Consider the following 16,119-nt stretch of genomic DNA (forward strand, 5'->3'; position numbering starts at 1 on the left):
CAGGTATATGGTGGTGTGTGGCTTTTAAAATGTGATTCAGCTTGCCAAGATATTGTTTCAATACAAAGGAAAAGACAAGCAAATCAAAAGGAATTCCTGGTGAACGTGAGCTGCTGTCTTCTGGCTGGTTCCAAAGGGGAGCCTGCAAGCAGCTTGCCAGCTGCACCGGGGAGCAACTTCTTCTGTTACAGAGATAGAGCAATGCATTTCTCTTCCCAGCTGGCATTTGCGGCAGCTTCATGTTTATGGCTCTCCCCGGTGGAAGCAAAGCTCTCTAGAGGATTCCTGCCTAATAGCAGCGTCTAATGGAAGGGCCTCCGTGCTGGATGATGCTGGGGATGGAAGCTCGAGTCTTAGAGCTTGCATTAAAAAGTCAGGCTCTGTAACTAAAAGCTGTAATGATTCATTTCCTTCGTGGACGGACTATAGAGAGGCATGCGTAACAGTAAGTAGTGCTAGGACGCTAGTAACACCAATATAAAACAAATCTGTGCCAGTAAATGAACACTAAAATAATGTTACTGAAGAAATAAAACAAAGGTGATACATGGTTCATTCCGCTACCAGGAAGTTTTTGTCATTTTTTCTTATAGGAATATCAACTGTAATTCTGGGATAAGCAACATTAATACTGAAATAAGACTTTGATGCACCTCTAGAAATATGGTTTTTAAAGGGAATGTTTGTTACAGATAAACCCTTTTTGGATACTTCCCTATTGCACTTTTTGAAATATTGTATGTGCACTAAAATACACTATGAGTGTATGTCTTGTATTTAGATCTAATGTTACGATGGTTATAAAATAACCTACTTGGAATAATATGCGATTGGACTCTGTTAATTTTGCGTTAGCCTAAAATTTCTGCTGCAGCAAGATTATTTTTATGTAAATAGAGAAGTTTGGATTGTAAAGTAAATCATTTCCATTCTGTATCCAGCGACTGAACTATATTTCTTTCTGACACTTTTGCAAAATGTGTTACACAGGATTAGTAAAAAAATCGCTCACTAGAGCTTTTATATTTAATTTCACACTGCTGTGCTAACTGAATGAGGCAGTGCTATGTTAGAAATACAATATTTTCTTTGTTTCGAGAGGAGGATGTTACCTATGATTTGCTTACTCCTGGTTATTGGTTGTTTTTGGGAATAGTAACGGTTTGGAGCTAGAATTAATAAAGTTGAGATCCATTAAACAGAAAAAAAATATATAAAAGAGAAAAATGTGTGTTCCTGTGAAAAATCCCTTTGTAGGTAATAGTATAGCGGTGTGTCATTTTTTAGCTGCTGCAGTGTAAACTAGGTAATTGGAAAATGCCTGCGTTTTCCAACTCCCTAGGATGCTAATAAGCATACTCCTGATACAAGCCCTGCACGCAATGGTTTTACCATCTCAGCCCGCCGTGGATGTGACACCGGACCATCAAATCACAGCCCATATGAAATGTGGTTAGGGGCTGTCACAGGAAATTTAACCCTCATCTGTTAGGGAAAGAGCCCAGGTCAAAGGTCACTTTCAGCACCGAAGTGGCCATTTAATGCTTTTATTTCTTCTAATTGGAAATGATAATCAATGAGAGTCGTTTATAAAACTTGTCCAGAGTGGCGACTCCCTACTTAAAATGATATCTGCTACCTCAGGCGCTGTAATTGCAGTCGGGTTTATGCCGTATAATCAGGATGGGATTCAGAACCTAATGATGTATATGGTTAACTTGTTTGCAGTACTTGGCAAATAGACGTGAGTAGGTTATTTCTCTGATGGGGACTTCATTGGGTCTGACCTTTTGTTATCCAAGGATTCGAGTAAAGTATTACCTTTGCTGAAATGAGGCACTTGAGTAAAACACTTCACGGGCCTGCTTAACGGTTCAGCTGTGCTACAATGGCAATTAATGTCTGTGTAAGTAAACTTTCTATTTTAAAGGTCATTAATTTTCTTTACAGGATACCGCTCGGAGAGCCTGCCACTAAAATAATTGGGAGCAAGAGGTATTGATTTATGAGGGAGAATTAAAAAGACTAAAAATATAAAGATCAGCTAAGTGATGACTTAGAAAAGGGTGCGATGTAAGTTTGCTTCTTGGTATTTTTGTTTGTATTGTCTGGGGAAACAGACAATATTCTGGGGGAAGTTCTTTGGTTTTGTTACAAGAAAGTCACATTAGGTGATTTTACTGCTCCTTTCTGGTCTTGAAGCTCATATACCTTAACTATCTAATTCTTTAAAAGTTGATAGCAGTGCAGTTATTTACAAGGACAAATATTTTACCCTACAGACAAACTGGGCCAGTTCTGCTTTGATGCTTGTTGGTGTAAAGGATGTTAGTCTGGTGGTGTAGCTCCAGTGACGTGCCTGTGCCACTGCACTGTTTTCGGTATCATGGAGCTCTTCTTCCATGCAGGCGCTGCTTTGCAGTGGTGTCACACAACTATGACACGAGTTTGCTTTTTGTTCTGATAGAAAATGTGCTTGGTCCTGGCTCTTTTTTTTTTTATGCCAGTTCTAGTTCAGATTAATTCAGGTCACCTGCATGGGAGTTACTTTGCTTTTCCATCTGAGGGAGGGGCAGACTGTGTTTCATTAACTTTATGAAGACCATCCTAATGTGAACAAGGGTTTGTAGGACTGAAGCATTTCTCACTGATGAGATTGATTCAGCAGTAATTCCTCTTACGGATCTGTTTTGGATTTGGCTTTTTCAGTTGGCAGCACAATTAGTTCTGCAGCATCTGGAAAATGGCTGTACATCATACATTACCATCATAAGAATCCCTATTATAGTATATTATTTATCTGTAGCAGTGCCCACTATTTACTGGGGCTTTCCAAAATGTAAGAAGATCTTTACTCTGAAGTAATCACAATCTACATAATCAGTAGCCTACCAAAATTTAGAAACTAGCTGTTGTTGCCAGCTAGATCCATAGAGAATATTTGATGGCATGGCTCACAGTACATCAATTACGAATTGCTGATAAGAATCCAACACAGTAAGTAACAAAATTAATGGAAGGGCAAGCAGTGGCACTTCTTGCAGTATTTCTGTGTTATAAAGCTCCATTTCTAAATTAGGAGAGAGCGCTCGACCAGACTTCCAACTTGTTACTGATCCAAAACCGAGCGTTGCCGATTAAACACTATGGGACAGTGTCATCTTTGTGAGGAAACCACGTGGTGAACTGTGCAGGAGAAAGCAACATTTGCTTTGGCAATTAAAAAACAGGCATCTGTTCGAACCTGTGCTGGAGCTGAAGGGTGAGAAATGCAGGGTGAGACTGGTCAAAAGTAGAGGAGAAAACCGAGCTGAGCTTCAAGAAGAATGGGCAGAGGACTCCAACAGCTGGCTCCTGTGCCTTTGCTTTCAGTTCTCTCCTGCAGCTGAGACTGCTTGTGTGTGTGTGAATACATACTTAGTGCAGTGAGACTGAGATCTATCTGGCATTCCCAAGCAGCAGCAGCAGCAGTTAATAATTTTGCATTGCGATTTTCTAGAAACCTATAGGTGCTCTGAATCGTAAGAAACAAATTCACCAAGGAAAAGGGGCTGTAGAATTTTATTGTATAATCAATATTTTGCTGTATTCACAGTTTCCTTTCACTTTTTAAGCATCATGTGAGGTGCATCTTCTGTTGGATTTGTCTTAGTTTTGGCTAAGATATTTCCGTGAATGAATGTGAGTTCTCTTCCCCTGAAGACTTCTGTTGACTGGCAGAAACCATCTGTTTAGATGTTTTTATGCCTGTTTAATTGATAATCAAGACAGAATCCTGGTGTTTAGCAAATCTGACTTGCCTGTTAGTAAACTCTATTCGCACATTAAACTTGGAAGCACAGAGTACACAGAGAAACAAATTCCTGACCTGTAATAAAACTGACAACCTGGACCTTCTGCTAGTAGCTGTACGTACAGCCTCTTTAATCATGGTCTAATTGAGGCTTTGGTATTAGAAGGGAAGAGGAGACTGTTAGAGCCTGAAGGGATAGTTTATCTTCAAATGCCAAGAAAACTTCCAGGGCTCCCTAGTACGCAGAGTAAAGTGAGTTATGTTCACCTGTCGGGAAGGGAAATTCAGCAGTTCTGCTAGACTTAGCAGTTCAAATCATGAATCAGGATCCCAGTGATGAGTATGGCTTAGGACTGATAAATGATTTATGAATGACTTCTGCTTTTTAGCTTGTGGAGGAATCCTTTTTCAAGCTTTTTCTTATGCCCAGCCCACCACCTTTCTTTAACAGAAATTTGCAAGTCTAACAGAGTCCCTTGACTCTTAGAAGTGAAGGTTTAGGAAAAAAATAAATACTGTAAATGTAGGAAGTTGATCGTGAGATCAGGAAGCAGGAATGTGACTAAGCCTTTTTTTTTTTTTAAGTCTGCATGTCTCTGAAGGGCGTGTGTAGTGGAAAATTCTTGCTCCTCTCCCATATATACATGCTCTCTGTTCTCATGGTGTTCCCTGCCTGCTCCATGTCCAAGTGCAGTAGTGCTTCTACTGCATGCTGGTAAGTGCAGTCATGCTTTCTATTGCCAGAAACTGCTCATCTCCAAATCTTGCTCTTAGTATTTGGGACACTAATCAAATTCAGAACTGAAAGCAGGGGAAAAACAAGTTTTCTTTCTGCAGCGGACTTGTCCCAGGACTTGCAGATTGTGACACTCTGGGAATTTGAACACACCAGGGGCTGTTTCTGTTAACAGCTTACGCAGATGACCATTGCCCTCTCTCTATCAGGAAAGGAACTAAAAACCATGTAAACAGCTCCAAAGTTACAAGGGGGCCCCCATCTACCCTGAAAAAGTTGTAGGAATGTGAAGAGGGCTGGGAGGAGAACGCTGAGGGGTGGTTGAATAAAGGTGACCCAAAAAATTGCCAAGCAGTTAAAAGAGGGATCTATGATACAGTCCACGGTCAGTTCAGCTGCCCTAGAAATGCATCTGTGCATGGAAGTGCGCATGAGGAAATCCTTGCAACTGTGAGCAAACTTCAAATTTCATTGCAAGTCAGAGGTAAGGGCTCTGCAGCATTCCTTGTGCTTGCATGCCAGCTACGTGGCACGTTTCACTCTCCTGGATGGGGAGCTGTGATAAGCAATCACACAGCTGCTTCTAGTTGTTCTGCTGCAATCGCTGAGGCTTAGATTGCAGCTAAGCATTACTCTAGCAGGGCTTAATGTTGAAAGACAGGTATTTCCAACCGCTACAGCCTGAGCACCAGCATTCCTGCTCACATCGGATTAAGTTTGTACATGTAAGGATTTTATTTATGGCCGTTGTCTGAAGCATTGCGTCTTACGCTCTTGTCTTCACAGCCGTGGTCCACGTGTTTCAGGGCTGAAGGATGTACCTGGGGGGGGTGGTAAGAATGGCTTTAGGGTTCGGAGGGAGTCACTGCAGAGTAGCTGTACGGTGCTCTTTCCCCAAAGAGACAAACACTAGGGAAATTTACGTTTTAGCCATCAGGCCAACAGAGGCCCTCTTTCCTTGGATTCCTCCTTGTATTGCAAACCCTTTGTAAATATTTCCTTTGGCTTAAAATGCAACGTTTCTTACTCTACTTACGTAGAATCTTCTCCCCATCCAATAATTTAAATAGACTTCCTTGTAGCTTAAATGATATCAAGCATGATGTTGGCTCATTTGCTTGTTTTGTACAGGGTATTTGGTATGAGACTTTTTCATCATTGTGGCATGTGAATTTTCTTTCTTTCCTTAATATCACATGTTTTCCTTTTTTTTTTTTTAAAGTCAGTGAGCACAGGCAGTGCAGAATATCTTCTCTTGAAGCCGGGGTAGACTTGATGAGCAGTTTTCCTACTTAATCCTCAGAGCTCTAGTGCCACTTTTTCCCCTCCTTCAAGATTTCAGTCCCTGTTTGGCCCGCTGTGTAACAAAAAGCAGCTTGAAGGATGCTGTAAGTTGTATTGGCATGGAAGCTCCCTTGAGAGATAATACGCTGCTTCATCCAAGTCCCAGGGTACCCTGACACCCGTCTGCCAGGGAACTCCTCATCTGCCTAATGTGGGATTAGATGCTGTATGAAGCACTAGCTTTTTCTTCTTTTTTTAATACATTTTCTGAATACTAAATATCCCTTTCTACACCCACATAGCTTACCTCTTTCATGTTGTTTTATAATAAGTATCCGTCATTAGCATAATAACTGCTCAAAGTGACATCTTACATTGTATTGTCAAAGATCCATGTATTAATATTTCCACAGTTCTGATGCCATGATACACTGTAGTACTGTAATTTTACCAGAGATTATTATTTTTATGTCAAAGATCTGCCTATTTCCATTTACATACCATCCAGTGACACCAAAGCTACTGATAGTGAGCTGTTATGAATCTTCTGTAAAGTAACGTGTCAAAAAAAAAAGTATGTAAAAGCATGCCGAGCCTCCGAGTGCTTTGATTGCTTCTTGAATAGCTTGAAAAAGGCAAAGGAGGAAATTCATTCATGCACCATTTCCCTGTTGTGTATGTATTTGTTTATCTTCCAATTGTTTGGGCCTGCCTTATATCCTGCCTTCTAAGCAATGCATGTTGGCAAAGGCCGGTGCACCAGCCTTAACTCTATTTTATTATTTATCAAAAAGCCTTTGTATGAAGATTAACCGGGTTTGCTCTCAATTTGCTATTATTTCACCCCACTGTTCAGAAAGTACCCCAAGCAGTTTGATAAGATGACTGAAAGGTTGTCTGCTTTCATTGTCGCTCCTCTCAGGATCTCTTGTATCCTCTGGCGAAATGTTATCTTGTACTTTGTTAGAGTAATAGTCCTCAGTGATTCAAAACAGGTATTCTTTTGTCTCCTACCCTAACAATGCACGTAGGGGAGGCTGTTTGTTCTCTTTCACCAGCTCAGCTGCTGTTGACAAAAGCAATAGTGGATCAGAAGAATGGCTGCCTTTACACTGCTATCAATAGATCGCCCTCCTCCTCCTGCATGAAGATAAGTGGGGGCAGCGGGAGGGGTGACGAGCAAAACCCTCTTGACTCTTTCCTTACTCTGGAGGCTGCAGGCTTCCTTCACCCACTCTGTTACGGGGCATGTTTCGTGCCTGGTTAGAGAACGTAGCAGTGGTGCTCCCACATACGTGTACGGTTGCACGGAGACCTTGCTGAGGTGCCCCAGATCCAAGCCAGAGTCCATAAAGTCATTTAAAAATTATTTCCTTAAGGTGATGATTTTCTTTGACAGTAGCATATTTGTAAGGTCGGCGTGGGTAGAACTGCTAATCCATACTCTCTGTTTACATATAAAATTCAAATCTAGGAAAATATTTCATCAAGCCACCCCTTTATTTACCATTCATTGCTTCTTAAAAATGATCTGACTGCCTTCACATTTTTTTCAACATATAGCGAATGCTGAATCAACGGATAATGCCATTTTAGCTTTCCTCGTTTCTTTTGGAAGGATAGGGAGCAGGGTTTTGGGCGAGAAGTTTGGTTTTTTTTCTTTCTTTTTTTCTGGGCTAAAACATTCTGCAGACATCACTTGTCTTTAACAAATAGACTCAGCCCTAAGGAAACAGACTTCATCTTGAGGTTTTCTAAATTAAACCAGAGAACTGGAGTTATAGAAGTGACTGAGGGGGGCAGAGAAGAAAGAAGGAAATGACATTCATTGCATCCTATTGCCACACATCCCAGAGACTTGTTCTGGGTTGTGCCCGGATCTTCACTTTGTGCAAAACCATCTCTCACCCCGTTTGGGGAATGCTCTTAGTATGGAGCTGTAAGTTCTTCCAGGATGGTTTATTACCCTCAAGCTCTTCCATCTTAAAAGCAATAGCGTTAATATTTGTAGGGCTGGAAAGAGAATGACTTGGAAGTTTTCTCATTTTGGCTTCCACCGTTGTTCTCAAAAGTGATACAAGCTCAGTTAAAAATCTAACTGAGGATAATTTTCAATGTAATGATTAGGTCTGTCTCCTCAGAAATGAAAGCCCTAGGTCCCTTCCCTACGTAAAAGCAACAACTTAAAGTGAGTAGTCTGCCTTCCTGTTTGTCATAAATACTAGCACTCCACAAACAAGTGATTGTCACTGTAGAGAGCTTCAAGTGTAAAAGCTATATGCCAAGATCTTTCAATATTTGAGGGGTTTGGATTGTTTTATTGAGAAGCTGTTATTACTTGCCAAATATTACCTGAATTTCTCATGAGCAATAGTCAGATCACGCTGAAGGTGTGCAATAAAACCGATAGCCTCATTCCCTAAGAAGACTTTACCCAACCGTAATTGCTGTCTCTTCTGAGAGGAAAAAATACACTGAAATGGTATTTTGGTGCACAGCAGCACCTACACAGTGAGGTTTATCTCTCCGTCCTCTGATCTAGTCAGTGATGGCAGGTTTTTCACTTAAGGATGACAAGATTCAGAGAAATTAAACCCTCAATAAGAAAGGAGAATCAGTACATTCTGTAGTTCGTGTAATGTATTTATTTGAGCTTGTTCAGTTAAATTATTTATGACTTCAAATATTTTGGTATGATTTCCATCTGTATGGTGTTAATCATTTCAAAGGGTCAATGAAAAGTACAATATTTTCTGTACTTATTTCCATCCTGACTAATGAGACTTCTTGTGGTATTTAGCTACGCAACAACATACTGCCAGATAGGAAGAGGCGGCATTCAAGATCTGGAGGGGCCTCCCGGACAGGCATTTTCTCTAATGTGCCTATTGCTTCTTTGGTTTCTCTGATGAGATTTTTGTAGTAATGTGCATTTACGATGAAAATCATAACTTCTGTACATCTGCGGTAACTCCAGCAAACTGCCCTTTGGAGAGTGGCTTGTTCCACAGAATTAAAATGTAAATGAGCTCATTTATTTCGAATAGAATAGGTGTCATACTCCATAATTCTCCCAGTACCTGGCTGAACCCTGTACACATACACCACTCTTATTGATTTCTGCAGAGAGCTTGCTAGTACATCACGGCCTAGGACCATGCATAGGGGTGTGATTGTACCAACTTACCTGCTGGTGAATACTGACTCCCCAGTTAACTTCAAAAACAAACAGACACCTTCACATTTTGTTTCTGTGGTCAATAATAAATTCAAAGTGGTAGGTTGGACCAGTGGTAGGTAGGATAGAACTGTGTATCAATGCTGCTTTTATTTATTAAGACTATGTTACTGTGTAACACGGTCGATTTATCTTTTGCCTTTAACAATTCTAAAGTAGTGGGAAACAGTAGGTTACTGTGTTCTGCTGATGTAAATTTGAGTGGCTTCGGGGAAAAAAACATTCTGCTCCCCCCTCTCTCATCTGTGTAGGTAACCTATTTATTTATTTGGGCTTCTGGACTCGGAATTGATTTTGTTTATGTGCTTTAAGTTTCCGTGAAGCAGTGACAAACATACTGATGTCTCAGTAACTCTGCAGCTCTGATTATCTCAAGCCATTGGATTATGTTACCTCTCATTTTCCAAATCTTGAATGTTTGTGTCTGTTCTACAAAGGTCTCTAAGAGCAGCTGTGAAAGGAAACTGAACTTCCCTAAATATTTATTCCAAAGTGAACTTTGTAAGAATTAGGGGAAGGGGGAAAGTATTAGTTCACTTCTTCTCTAATTGTGTATGTCTGCCGTGTTCATTATACTAGCTAAAATGAGAAGGGGGAAAAAGGACCCTGCATGTTCTTTCCAGCCAGCTTTGGGAAACACGGGATTTGGTGTGCTGCTTAAGCCTGTAACAGAACGAGCTAAAAAGTCATGGAGATCAGCTTGTCCCAGGTTTACTGAAAAATACAGTTTAATGAGAATTTAGCTTTAATAATAAATAAGGCTCTTCTCCTTGAGTCACAGACTAATCAAGTGGCGTTTCCAATAGTACTGCTCCATTGGGCTTCTGATTAGTAGGAGCCTTAGTTCATGTGAAAGGATACGCCGCCGCGTCTTCAGATGCTTGCCTGCTGTGAAGTACAGAAGTGGTTCGTCTGTTTTCAGGCAGTGTTAACCACCGGTGCTTTAAGGCCATTTGTGCATGGATTAATGGAGCAAGGACCAGGTAGAACATGACAATACTTAGGCCTAATTATCTGTTCATTTATTCGTGCCTTCATTGACTTTGCACGTATGGGCAGCTAGGATCACGACCTAAATGTGCTTGAGGACTGCATTTGTGGGTACAGGGGAGAAACCCCTCTGTGGAGAAGTAGAAGAGCAAGGGAGCTAAGTTTTCTTCCTGAGATCATTATGTAGAAAAATTGAAAGCCACCCCTAGCTAGTTGCTGTTGTTTTCCCCTTTTCAATTCCCCTGCCAAATGTCAGAGTTGTCGCAGCCTCCTCCTGGCGGGTGTTTGGTGCCTATCTCTGGAGAGGTGCCGCTAGGGAACTTTGTGAAAATGTTTAAAACATTGTTATTATTTCCCCAAATAGCATATGTCTAATATTGAATATTTTATTACAGAAAACTTTATTTTAAAGAAATAAAAAATTATAGAGAGAGGCTGCAAGACCTGGTCTTTTCAGGTGTTCTTCCAGAATTTTCTCTTATCTCATTAGCTGCTTCGGTAACTGATTCTTAGGCAAAATTTTAGGGAGGAAAAAAAAGCCCTCATTAAGTTATCTCACTGCTTTCCCCCTTGCGGTTTGGATACATTTTTTTCCCCCCTTTTTCAATATTTTATTCTCAATCTGCTCAGACTAATCGTGTCTCTGCCCTTCTTTCATTTGTGCTCCAAGAAGCCTGAACAGGACGACTGTCCGCACTTGCCGAAATGCCCGCTCGCACCTGGCCGTGCTCTGTGCTGGGAGGTGTAGGCCGAAGGCTGCCAAGGACCAAGATGAAATAGGAAAGCGTTGGACTCCCTCCAGTCAGTTCCTGTGCCTTTCTTTGCGAAGCTGTGAGGACTAAACCCAGCCCTGTCCAATGCCCTTTGCTGTGGGTTGTGGCTGTAGTGGGTTTCACCATTTCGAACGTTGGCTCGTGGAAGTAGACAGCTCTTCACTTCAGCCCTAATCCAAGCTCTTTTTTTTTTCTTTCTGAGTACCCCTTAATAGTCAGCACATCCTTTCACATACGCCCCACCTCGCAGGTGTTTTCAATTTTGCACAATCCTTTTATTTGACCTGCTCTATATTCTGAACCTTTTTCCTTCTCTGGTAAATATTAGGTATATTGAATTTGGAGCAAACTGTTGTCTCAACACTGGCTGTGTCTCGGGCTGAAATCTTGAGCTTGCTGCTTTTAAAATAGAGCTTCTAAATCATAAAGGTGAAGATGGTTTTCTGGTTTGGGGGGTTACCTTTTTTTTTTTTTTAAATTTAATTTAATTTTGTTTAGCTCAATTCCTTGAGGTGTTGGCGATCTTGCGTAAGTTGTAGCTGTGTAGAGCTGCCTTTACAACAGGGGTGATTTGCTGCAATAACTCGAGCTGCTGGCTAATAGCTGCGAAAGGGGTGCTTTTTAAGCCCAGTGGAAATCGTTGGGCCGGCCGTGGCAGCCAGCAGACACAACCCAAACACAAATTCCTGTAATCTCAGCAGACAGCAGCACTGAATCACATCCAGCAGTCCCCTGCCAGTGAGGCGCTGCGTGTTTCGGAGGTGGGGGTGAGTGCAGCCCAAAAATCCTCAGGGCGCCGGACACTGCTGAGAGGCCTGGCACGGCCCAAGCTGGCCCCCGGCCCCCAGCCCTGAGGGAGCCAGAAGCTCAGCTGCTGCTGCTCGGCCATAGCAGGAGGGGAGAGGACACAGAGAGGCCTGGGAACCCAAAGAAGTAATCCTGGTATCAGGGTAACGACCGAGAGTTTAGACGAGGAACTTGATCTTTGTTGACCTGGACTTCTTGTAATGATCTGTGAGAGCGGGGTGAGCCTGCTCCATGCCGGTGCTGCTATAAAACAGTAGCGCAGGATAAAAGGCACCAACCACAAATTCTCCGTGCCTTTCCACTGCAGCATTTTTCTGTCCATTTTACAGAGGCATACGTGACTGCAGAGCAATGGAAAAAACTGACTTACTACACATCACTGTAAATGTCTCCTGTCTTTGCCCAGGCACTAGAACGGAGGAGAAGGAGGGGATTTTTACATTTGGATTTTCTTTTGCCCCAAGAGCCTGAAAGATTGATGTTTTGTACTGTTTATATTTAGCCTTAGAAATATTCTCACAATCTTACTAGTTACTTTAAAAAACTTTCTGATTTTGAGTACTTTCTGATTTTGACTGTCTACCAATCAGCTGAAAACTTGCAGATACTTCTAGTAGTTGCGTTATTGTAGTTTTTCTGTGGGGAAACTGAGAGCTATGTGTTTCAAGATGATTTCTGTATGAACATGTGGCTGGCATAAACACCAGTTTGATCATTAAACTAGTGTTCAGTATATTAAATAATTCAATCTTTAGCTCTTCACATATCTTATAATTAACACACTCAAGATTTTCATATTCTGTTACATCTTCTATGGAGATATCAGGCAGTGACTTTCAATACAGCCAAACAATAACAGCAAAATTCACGTGTTTAAGACCTGATGGGGTTGAAGTCTTAGCGGTTTCTGCATAGCAATTCAGTAGTCTTGGATATAACAATAGAGAGGTTTTTCCTTTTGTTAATTCTGAACTTCCATTTCAAAGGTGGGAATCAGCAAATAATACCTCCTAGTCCTTGTCTTCAGCGGGCTTTTGCATGCTGAAGGTGCGCCTGTGGATGTTGCTGTGGCTGAGCCAGGGTTGCTGAGCACTTCTGAAAAGTAAGCTACATCTCCCACTCTATTTAAAGTAAAATAAGTTAAAAAGGCAGAAGAAAAAAAATGTGGTTTCAGGAAAAATATGTAAATTTCAGATAATTTCACTGCTGTTTATATTCCTCAAACCCTAGCAGAGACCTGCCAGTGGCAGGCAGATGCTCCCTGGCTCTCCTGCAGAGGGTCAGGTGCTGACTGGCCGCATGCTGCTGCGCTGGCTTTCCAGTAACTCTCCCCTGCATCGGTTTCATGCTCCATGTGTGTTAACAGCAATCCACGGAAAGCAGTTTGTCCTTGTGGAGTAAAGCGTTCTCGAGAGGCTCTTCACTGCATAGGCCTTCACGCTTTTGTTTTGACAGTATCTCTTCTCACACTGTCATGTTTTCAAGTCCTTCTTGGCTTCAAGACTCTTATGTAAGGAGTGTGGAACTGAAATAAATGCGATGGGCCAAACTGTTCTCGGCTTGATCTCGATCAGTCACAGAAACGCGTCCTGGTCTTGCAAGGAAGGCTTGTCTGAGAACAGCCTTTTTTGTTTCCCTTGCTAAATAAATGGTGCATCTTTCTCCAAAGGGAATAGATACAAGGTTGGGTATATCCACACGCCCTTTCATAAACGTACTGTCCTGCAGCACTGTCTAGCAGCAGAAAAAGGCCCCTGGCATACTGTCTCCTGCGGTGAAGTGCCCTGGATACAGCGAAGCAGGAAGAGGGATTATTTTACAAAGGTACAGCCTATTCTGGCCCTCTTGGGGCTGGGTGACTTCCCACTGCACTTTCCTTGGGGCTGTGGTGAAATGCCATAGTCTAGCCCACATGCTTTTGCTTGCAAATCTGAACCTCCAGGCGTGAATAACTTACTGGAATTAATCTTCAACTGTTGTCATCCAGTATTCAAATATTAATGTGGCTGATCAGAGTGAGGCAGCGCAACCATGGTGGTCTTGCAAAATAGTGCATCGCACAAGTGACATTTCCTAACATGAGTCAATGTTTGTTCTTTTGTAAAAGGCGTTCTGCCATCTTCCTACAAACTGCCAGGCTAAATGGCTTGTTGCAGGCCCAGCTCCTGTGCAACAAACGGTAGGTCTGCCCTGAATCACAAATTTTACGAAGCATCATCTGAAGAGAGAAGGAGCAGCAGAAACACAAGAAGTTTCTCTGGAGGTGATCAGAACTCCACAGTACTGCAGGTCTAGCAAGAACTGCCGTTCCCTTTGTCAGCAATGCAAGCAGTGCAGCACTGGGAAGGAAGTGGAGGCAGGGTCTGAACGAAGCGATCCCTCCAGGAAACAAATGACCTGGTAGAGTTCTTAGAGCGGCAGGTGAGGCAGCATCATGTTTCCAGATAGGCCAGATTTACTTTGTGCTTTGGACTGGAAAGTTTTATGCAAGCCTATGAACTGTGAAAGCAATCAAGACTTTTTCAGCTCTTTTACTGAAGGGCAAGTATCACCATGCACTAAATAATCCTGGGTCTGGGCTTTCTGTTCCCACACAGGTGGCTTGCGCTGCAGGAGGTTATGTAGCACTACTCTTCTCTTGAGCTCACCTCCTGGGTTGCAGGAGATGGACCTTGGCCAATACTCTTCTCTCTGCTTTTCTCATCTGTGATGATGCTTGCAGCTTTTATTTAGCAATTTGTTTGTTTGTTTTAAGTAACTGATGGAAAGTGCCATGCTAAACTTGAAATTACTATGTTTTAAATAAAGTCGCGAGAAAATCCCAGAGCAATACTGTCTGTGCTCATTCCTGAGGAGGTATGCTGTCCTAAGACAGTGAAGATGCTTAGATCAGCTTTTGGCATAGTGTGCAAGAGACCATTTTGTATGATATTAGGATTAAAAATCTCTTTGAGGGGAAGGAGGTGTACTGTTCAATACAGCCATAACTCTTCCTCAAGCATGTAAAATATCCCTTTTCCCATCTCCTCCACAGTGAAAGGGTTTTATGCAAGGACAACGTGCACGTTTCCCAGGAAATGAAAGGCGACAAAATTTCCCAGCTTTCTTTGAACTTCGAGTGAAGCTATACGAGTCCAGGGTGAGGCACCACAGAGATAACCAAATCTGATCTTTTAAAATAATGCTGTGTGAATGGAGCAGGGGATGTGAGAGGCTCAGGGGAAGAAGCTGCTCCCTGACAACTCACTTTTTATGAAAAAACAGATTAATGATAGGGAGTGAATCACACATTTGAGTCATTGCACAGACTGCAGTTCTTCCTGTCCACCGGCCCCTTGAGCTAATGGAGTAACAGGCAGCCGCCAAGCATCCTCCCTGCAGGCCAGCAAGAAGCAGCATCAATCTGCTTTGTGATTCGCTTCACAGATACTGGACAGAAATCTCAGGTTTTGGCTCAGCAACAGGAAGTCCCCTGATCCTGGATTTTCGTCTGATCTGTGTCTGCTTGGACTTTGGTATTTTCTGCCATGTTGGTGTGTTCCCACTGAACCTCAGCCCTGAGCTCCTTTCCAGACATAGCTCAGCCAACTGGTACCCATTCAGCATCGTCTCAGTGCTTCTTCTGCATCCAAGATTATTGGAGCTGTGACTCTCACCCACTTTTCCACACCATCTTGACTCCTTGCCATGGTTTTCTTTGCCAAATTTTGGTGCCAAACCTGCCAATGGTCTCAGACTCCCCAGCTCTCAGATCCCATTTCTCTCCCATTCCTATTCCAGATTCTCTAGGCCAGTCACTAGGGCCTTAGGGAGACATTTTCTCACCTGTGTATTTTGTCTCCCTGTACTTCTTCCTGAATTTTGCAAGCCCCACTCTTGTCCCTCTGCGTTTGGTGCTGCTAATTTGAATCTTCCACATTCCCTGTACCAAGCAGGTGATGTTGGCTGGGAAAACACTGACGGGGAAAAGAATATCCTTGCTTTTGTTTTAGTTGTCTGGATCTGGCAACATCCAGCAAGCTGAAGTTGCAGTTGCAAGGAAAGCCCTTCTGAGCCTCAGGCTGGAGCAAACCTGCTGGGGCAGGAGCTTTGAGGGAATGGTGGAAAATGCCTCAACAGCTTCTTGGCCGAGACAGCTAAAATCAGAGACATTTTTATTGACAGTTTTTGATCTGGACTTTTCCATTTCATTTGAGGATTTACAACTTGTCCAGATTTGGGCATGTTTTTGTTTAGACACTTTCCTGACACAAAGGGCAGATTTGTGATGTGTCATGCGTGGTGTCAGATCCAAACCAGCCTTTCTAGGAAAAGAACCCCCCCCCCAACACCTTTCCCTGTAAACTCGCTCCCAAAACTGCCCACAAATATTTGAAACCATCTCCAGCCCAGCCCCAACTGCAGCACATATACAACATACGGCCAGCCCAGATTTCCACTCAAGAGGGTCAAAGTTTCGTGGGGTTATTGCCAACTGGAAATGAAATTTTACGTGGGG

At 42.4% G+C, this 16,119-nt stretch overlaps 1 protein-coding gene and 1 long non-coding RNA gene across 13 annotated transcripts in view; both read left to right on the forward strand.

Moving 5' to 3' along the window:
• The window catches only part of RBMS3 (RNA binding motif single stranded interacting protein 3), a gene marked incomplete at its 3' end in the record, with an annotated part of 702,635 nt that overhangs the window by 19,211 nt on the left and 667,305 nt on the right, over positions 1-16,119 (forward strand). The window lies entirely within an intron of this gene.
• LOC308189710 overlaps positions 1-16,119 on the forward strand; it is a 36,770-nt gene that overhangs the window by 12,106 nt on the left and 8,545 nt on the right. The window contains exons 1-2 of one of the 2 annotated variants that reach the window (XR_013946530.1): positions 4,520-11,764; positions 12,608-12,723. The exons of the other annotated variant lie outside the window; for it this stretch is intronic. This is a non-coding gene — a long non-coding RNA (uncharacterized lncRNA). Of the gene's footprint in view, positions 1-4,519; positions 11,765-12,607; positions 12,724-16,119 lie in introns of those variants that run through there. 2 annotated transcript variants of the gene reach the window in all.

This window comes from Anser brachyrhynchus, assembly GCF_964034855.1.
Source record: "Anser brachyrhynchus genome assembly, chromosome: 2".
NCBI lineage: Eukaryota > Metazoa > Chordata > Aves > Anseriformes > Anatidae > Anser > Anser brachyrhynchus.